This window comes from Myotis lucifugus, unplaced genomic scaffold (assembly GCF_000147115.1).
Source record: "Myotis lucifugus unplaced genomic scaffold, Myoluc2.0 scaffold_183, whole genome shotgun sequence".
Taxonomy (NCBI): domain Eukaryota; kingdom Metazoa; phylum Chordata; class Mammalia; order Chiroptera; family Vespertilionidae; genus Myotis; species Myotis lucifugus.
Window position 1 is genome coordinate 2064660 of NW_005871231.1, and position 8476 is coordinate 2073135.

Sequence of the window (8476 nt, forward strand, 5' to 3'; positions counted from 1 at the left end):
TTTATATTCATAATAATAGGACTTATTTTGTTCATTGATAAAAACAAACAAGGGATCTAGATCCTGATGTTGAGTTTCAGATACTGAGAAGAACATCAGTAGTGAAGATCTGGGGTTGTTGGAATGCCATATGCCTAGATGGAAAGGTGAAAGGAGTCCATAAACAGCTGTAATGCAGAGTGCAATAGGAGTTGGGGTGTGCAGAGGATGCTAGGGGTCAGCCCAGGGAGCAGAGGAGGAGTGCCTCATTATCTCAGGATAATTCACACTGAGGTCAGACAACTTAAAGTGAATCCATGGAAACAAAGAGGCATGTTTTGGAAAGAAAATAAAATAAGTTTGACTGGGATAATGTATGAGAAATGAAACTGACTTTGAAGCTCATTGTGATGAGTTTTTCCTGTATTATATTTAAAAGTCTAAGCTACAAGTGCAATTGAGATTTAATTCATAGGATGAACAAATAATAGATTAAGTTGGTTTCATTGTTTTGAAGGTGGCTGCATTTTATTATAGACATATGTGATTGGGATAAGTATTCTTTCCTTTCCAACAGTTTTTCATACCACAACCTTAAAGAAAGAACTATTTTAAAAAGTATTTAGTACTTTAATCACCATCCCAAAAGCCCTTCTTAATCTTTTGAGATACTTAAGGATTCTCTTTATAGTTTGTCCTTTCTTCAGTTGTTAACTGATTAAATTCTGCCATCTTCTTATCTACCAATGGTTTTACAGAAGAATTGGAAAATTCTGTAAGACCACTTTAATACTATGTATTGTATTCTTCAAGTTGTAAATACCATATCAAAACAACAGATGCATTTATAACTGAGAATCTAACCAACCAAAACATTGACACGGCATATCAAGGTGAATGCCAGTGTTGAAAGAGAGATAAGTGAGAGTAGTGACTCATATTATAGATGACTATTTCATTAAGAAACATTTTTTAGATATTTTTCAACTTTTGCTTTCCTTAGAACTGTGTGACTATGGGGGCAAAACCAGGAAGAACTGAAGCAGCTGTAAGATCTTCAGTCAAGAATCACATCTAAGGGGTGTTTGGTGGGTTGGCAGCAAGAAGAAAGGGAGTGCTCAAAATCCAAAGATGCAGGAAATAGACCGGAAAGTGGAATGTCAGGGTCACTGGCTTATTCCACAGGCCCTGGGTGAGGCTTACATTTGCTGAATGTGGTTGCTTCTGGGGGCTGAAGTAGAAATGGTGGACGCCCTAATATTGCCATGATATCATAGATTAGCCTGTAGGAGGTTGTATTAGGGAGTGCTCTTGGGGTCCACACCTGTGGCAGAAAAAGGAAGGATTTGGCAGAGGGTGATGACAAGTTGCAACATAGTCTTATCAGAAGCTTCCGCCAACCTTTGGAGGCTGGGATGAGCCTTCAGAGTTGCTCTGAGCTGAGAGTGAGGGATCTGATTATGCCTTCACATTGAGCAGTCAGTCCCAGGATGTTGATATGAATTTGGGCAGGAGCCCTGTTTGGTGGAGGCAATCTCTATAGGATGCTAATGGGTGAGGCTGTCTGGGAGGACATCCTTGAAGCTTGAGATGATAATAATAACTTATGTTTATTGAAAGCTTACTATTTACTACATGTATGCCATCATTACTTAAGGTACTTCATTTGAATTAGTGTTTGTTTTTTAACTTATAACAAACTTATAGAAAGATGCTGTTTCATCCTCACTTTAAAGATGATGGAATTGAAGTTTAATTATAAATGGAATATCACTGAGCCTGCTGTTTATAGTCCAATACTCTGCTCAAATTATCCCCATTTATTAAACAACTCCGGGGAAGTCTCCCTCATCACCAAGCACATCACATGAGCTATCCTTCTTCAAGTCACACATTCTTTATCCAGCACAGTGTGGTACCATTCTTTCTTCTTCTCCTTCCTCTTTTTTTAAAGTTAAGTGTGCCTTACACGGCGCATTTCTTCTCTATTGTTTACTATAAGGAAGGGATACCTATTGCTCCATATTACAGAGGAAAACATGAGATCATTTCTTCATTCATTTACAATGTCAAGAAGTAGATAATCAGCATTATTGTAAGACAGAAAATGTTCAAAATTTAGGAAGTGTCAGTAATAAACCCATTAAACAAAGTAACTTCCCTCAGCAAGCTTATAGCCCAACTACTTACAGAAGTTAGACGGCTCCCAAAGTCATAGATGAGGCAACGGGCAACATTGGGGCTGCCACTTTGACCTGTGGACGCCAGAATCCCCATGCTTGCCCCTAGGCCACCTGAATCTCAGGCCTTTATTTCCACCTTCCGTCACCTGAACACAAAAGGAGGGGCTGCTCCAGGAAAATCTGCGTTGGTCCTTCCAGTCCCCACATTAATGGCTTTATAAGGCAAAGCCACCTAATTCTCAGTTCTTCTGACCATTTTCTTGTATCTTCACACCTTAAGGCTTCATGCATTTTTATTTATAGCCTTATCTATAATAAGCCTGGAAAAATATGATTTGGATTTTGGAGTGATGATTTCAGTGCAATGCCTACCCCTAGGTAGGAGCATGGACCAAAATACCTTTAGCACTTTTATTCTACCCTGGGTGCTCTCTCTTCTTCAGAAGCAGAGGTACCGCTGGAGTGGAGAAAATACCAAGGACGAGTGGAAGTGATACAGATGTTTAGAAAGGCCTGAAATAAGTAATGAAGAATTGATCCCTACAGAATGGATTTCCACATTCACTACTGTACTCAGTGGGTGCCCAACAATGAAGCTTTTTTACTGTCCGATCTGAGGTTCTCTTGGTTGATGGAAGTTGAGTGGCTCTATAAGTAGTTTTCTTACTCTCTACAGTTATGACAATTGTATACTATTTCCTTCTCAACTACTTGAGCTAAATATGTAATAACTAACAATACTTAGGTAGTAAATGCAAACATATAGATATCCTGGACCAGGAAGATGGGAAGAAACCACTAAATCTAATAATTGCTCAACTGTGGCTCTGTCATCATTTAAGAATGCCTTCTTTTAATGCTTTATATTAATTATGTTCACATATACTGAGCAGTTTTTAAATAACAGTGTAAAGGATGAGTTCTACCATGCCTGAGTTTCCTATTATGTGCAAGAGGTTATGTAAAGCAATTTTAAATGACTTCATTTACTCTTCCAACTTGATAGCAGATACAAATTATTTGAGAAGCTTTAGATTTTAGAGGCAGAACCAGAATTTGGGCACAGGTTGTCTGTGGCAAAGATTGCTGAATTCCCTAGTCACAGTGGTTCACCATAATCCCTGTCGATGGACAGGTAGTTAAGTGTTGTTATATGTATCTGTGTCTTCTGGGTCTTTTTGAGCATGGCATGGGGCTCTCCAAGGCTGGTTGGTAACACCATTTCTTGAGCTCCAACCATTGTCAGGCATTGGACTTGACACTGAGAAGGGAAATATAAAACAGATGCAGATCCTGCCTCAGTGGGTTATAATTTGTAAGGAAATAGTACTGTACCATTTATAAGTGCTATGGCAAAAATATATGCAAAAATATGGCTTACATTATTGAATTTTATCATCCTAATCACCTGTGAGATATACAAGAGCAGGTATTATCCCCTATTTTGGGGTCTGAGTTTACTCATTTGTCAAATGGATTCATGGTTGATACAGTATCTGATATAGGATGGCCAAGTACTACTTATAAGTAGCAGACCGTACTTCTGGTCCAGTGTAATCTCATGTATACAACCTCATGTATACAATCTCAGGTATACTATGTAACAACTGCTATTATAAAGTTAAAAATACAATGAAAAAGTCTACCTAAAGTGCTATGGAAATTGGAGGAAAGTTAAGAAAAAGGGAAGGGATAAAGGCAAAATATAAAATGGTGTAGCAGGTCTTTTATGCATGAAGCATTTGGTATATTTTAGTTTTTCAAAGAGAAAGAGAAGTAAAACATTTCATTCAAGATTTCATAGCTAGCAAGTTATAGAGTCAGGAATGAAATTCATGCCCTTTTTACCCTCAAACCTGGCTTCATTAGACCACCGACATTCCCAGTCTCAGAGAAGGGCATTTTGGCTGAGAGGAAGACTATTTCTGGGGCTCAGGAGTACTGTAGTGTCGCTCTTAGGACAAACACTAAATTCCATTTTTCTTTTTCAATGCATATCATTGTGCTAATTGATAGCAGGCACAGTGAAAATAAAAAACATTAAATTTACATCATTATGAAAGTTGTGGTCTTTTTCTTTTTGGTTCTGTTGATATCATTGATAATTGGATCAGACTCTGGATAGAATAAAAATTAAAGATAACTGTTCCAGCTGAGATGACTTATATATTCTGTTGCTAAATATAAGTGTTAACAAAGATAAACCATGTCTTTTTATTTAGGGAACCAGTGCTTGCCACACATTTCAAAGTAGAGGTTTACTTATAGTTAAAAAAAAGGAGTGTTCATAAAACCAAAGGACAGAACTTATGGTAGTCTCTTGTTTTATTTTCTGGATTTTTCTGTGTCCGTTCTTTTTGGGCACATGGAAAAATATAACTTCCAAGGCCTTTGAAGTAAAATGGAGCTATCTGAATATTTCTGGTCAATGGATTATGAGCAGAGGTGATAAGGACCAAGCATTCATTGTGAGAGCCTCCAGTTCTCTCATTCTACTGGTGTGTTAACTGGAAATGTTTGAATGTTTGTTGCTTCACCAGCCCAGGTTCCCGAGTGATTCCAATGAGAAAATCCTCCACCTACACCCTCTGTCTTTGCTGATGTACAATGGACATGTAGTGTAAATAAGAAATGCAAGGGTTTTTCTTATTTTAAATATTGAGCTTTTGAGGTCATTTGTTCTTGCAGCCTATCCTGGTCTAGCCTGACTTTTACAAGAATAATAATGGGACACACTCAGTAAAAATGTTGGTTTTCTTTCTCACAATCCTCTTTAATATCAGCCTTTTTTGATTTTTAAAAATTTATTTTTTTAGAGAGGGGGGAAGGGAGAGGGGGAGAGAGAAACATCATGTGAGAGACATTGATTGGTTGCCTACCATATGCACCCCCACAGGGGATCAGACCCACAATCTGGGTATGTTCCCTGACCGGGAATCAAGCCAGGTATCTTTTGGTGCATGGGATAATTCTCAAACAACGAGCAACACTGGCCTTTCTTAAAAATTTTAAGAGTGCTTCTTGAACTCAAAAGTACCAATTCCTACAGACAGAGTATTGCCTCTTTTATTTTTTTTAGATCACCTCCAAATCTATTTCTGACACAGCAGAATTAGAAATAGAGTAATAAATCTGAAGGAATTATTTGATAATATTTGGCTTTGGATTTTGCATTCTGATTGGGGATAAACTGGGGATAAAACCAGAATTTCTATTTTATTTGGAAAGCATGCCAGTCAAAGGTATCACTTAACACATGACCATTTTAAGATTTTCATTTCTCATGAAATCACATGGGCCAAAAGCCACATCAATCAATACAATTACTACGGCCTCCCGAGTTTCAAATATTATTGAGTAACTCTATTTATTTTGGATTTTGCCATCCTTAGAAGCATAATAAAGCATGATGTACTGACCTCAGATTCACCTTTCTCATAAAAAGAGACTACAAAGAGATGGTTTTATGTGATTGAAAACCAATAGTTCAAAATTGAAAAGATAATTTACATAAAACAAGAACTCCAAAGAGTTCAACATAAAAAAGCAACAAAACATTGCATTTTTATCACACACATCTCAGAAACAAAGGAAAATAATGCTTTGTCTTCAACAACTTCTAAGTCTATACAAAAATATCATATATATATATATATATATATATATATATATATATATATATATATATCTGTGTATCAACCACTTAGCTGTTAACAAACAGAGGTAATAGCCACCAGGGATTGAAAAGCTAAACTGAGAACTCTTCTGAGAAATGAAATCCTAAGATAATGACTCATGGAAGAAGCAATCCTTTAAAAAGAAACCTTGACAAACTTCAGGATTTGAAAATAACTTTTCTTAGATCAAGGAGAGCAATATTCAAGACTGATGGAAAACCAAAAAAAAAAAATCTGCTAAGGTTATCTGTTCAGCACTATTTATTTGCAGACAGTTTCAGATGGATAATTCCTTGTAATACACAACCACATATATAAATAGCTATATAATCTCTCACTCTTTTCTTAATCCTTCCTAACTCTTGAATTTTTATTTTTATATGTATTTCCCCTTGTTTTAAATTTATATTTATCATGTAAAGATATCTAATATATTCATTATTATAAAATTTATTCTAAATTTTTATTTAATAATATTTTTATATATATACTTAAGATCTTTTGCATATAAAATGCACAGAGGTACACTTCTCAGAAGATATGTATGTGTATGTTTAATTTTAAATAATTTGTAATGTGTTTTCTTTATAACTTGAATGCATTGATATCTTTCAACTTATTTCCTAATCTTTACCCTTTTGCTAAGATCATCTGTAAATAATTGGTTATAAGATATTGTTTGCAAACATGAAACATTAGACCTGAAACATTAACTTTATTTTCTGGCCATTATGGGTATCCTGAGACCAAAATAACATTTTGAGCAAGCCTATTGTGCTTTTAAACCCATGTTGAATTTTCAATTTTTGGAAACGTATTTTCTCTCTCATTTGAAAAATGAAGATGATACCCAATTCATAAAGTTGTTTCATTTTAAACATGTGGGTAGAAAACATAAGGGTTCAAATACATATTGGTTGTAATAACCAATGTCCTCCTTCTCCTTTTCCTTGTCCTTCTTATCATCATCTGTAATTTTACATCATTGGCTATTTCATATTATATATGTTATCTAAGAGAGAGAGAGTAAGAAAGAGACAGATTCTTCTCAAAGTAGTCTTCCCCAATCACCCTCTGTTGTCTACCACTTATTACCTCTCCTGTCATGCTAGGAAATTCTGGGAGAATCTGGACAACAGTTACTTGTTTCTAAAGTTAAGAAATTTTCAGCACCATGGACAGTGCCAGGGACCACTTTATTACAGTAACTTAATTTTGTTAGATCAATTCACATCACTAGTTCTGTCTGTCTTTTCTCTTTGCTCAATGCTATATTTCCTATCACACAGATTCCCTCAAGTTTGCCTCATTAATACCACAAAATATAGTTTAATTTCATATCTCATAAATTTAATTGCACTTGTTGGGTTGCATTATGTATATTCTATAATTTTAAACACTTATTTTGTTGGATTATGACTTGTCAGATAAAAAATTATGTACGATTTTTGGCAAAACACTACATAAGTGGATATTCAGCAAGTTTATTTAATTCAAACAATAGATGTTATTGAGCTCTTAACTGTGTTAAGTTCTAAGGAAAATGCTGGGAGAGGAGAACAAGAAGAAGCAGAAGAAAAGGAGGAGGGGGGGGGAGGAGGGCAGGAGAAAGGGGAAAAGAGAAAGGGAGGAAACCAAAGAGGGAGAGAGGAAGGAGAGAAAGGGAAGTAGAAATAAAAGATACAACCTCCATTGACAGCAGGGGCCTTTATTATAAAGAGAAGATTGACATATGTGGCATTATCTAGAATACTGGATAGTCTGTGATTAGTACTGTTAGAAAAAGCAATGCTGTTGTTAAATAAGAATGCTTTAAAATTGTATATAATTTTAAAACTTACAAATTATTTTAAAATATGCTTAAAACTTAATTTTATAATGCTTATAACAGTTGTGTAAGATTAAAATCTCAGATAACATACTCTATTCTGTAAGATTTGGTCCACATGTCTAAGTCTTAATGTCAATATTTCCCAGTAAATGCCTTCTTTTTATTATGTCTCCCTTCTAAGATATTTCATCAATATTTTAGCTTCAATATTTTTGCTTGTTAGTTTATTATCAACAGTGTCCCCTGCCAAGAACTGGAGAACAGTGTTGACCTTAGTTTGTAAACATCCTATATAGTAAGAGAGGGATATGCTTATTATCCCTGATATGCTAATTATTCACAACCAGTATGCAAATTGACCATCACTCCAACACACAAGATGGTCGCACCCATGTGGTCAAAGATGGCCACTAAAAGATGGACACCACAAGATGGCCACCACAAGATGGCCTGCAGGGGAGGGCAGTTGGGAGGGACCAGGTCTGCATGAGAGGGCAGTTGAGGGGGACCAGGCCTGCAGGGGAGAGCAGTTGGGGGGGACCAGGCCATCAGGGGAGGGCAGTAGGGGGACCAGGCTGGCAGGGGAGAGCAGTTAGGGATGACCAGGCCAGCAGGGGAGGGCAGTTGGGAACAACCAGGCCAACAGGGGAGGGCAGCTGGGGGGAAACCAGGCCTGCAGGGGAGAGTAGTTAGGGGTGACCAGGCCAGCAGGGGAGGTCAGTAGGGGGACCAGGCTGGCAGGGGAGGGCAGTTGGAGGCAACCAGGCCTGCAGGGGAGGGCAGTTGGGGGCAACCAGGCCAACAGG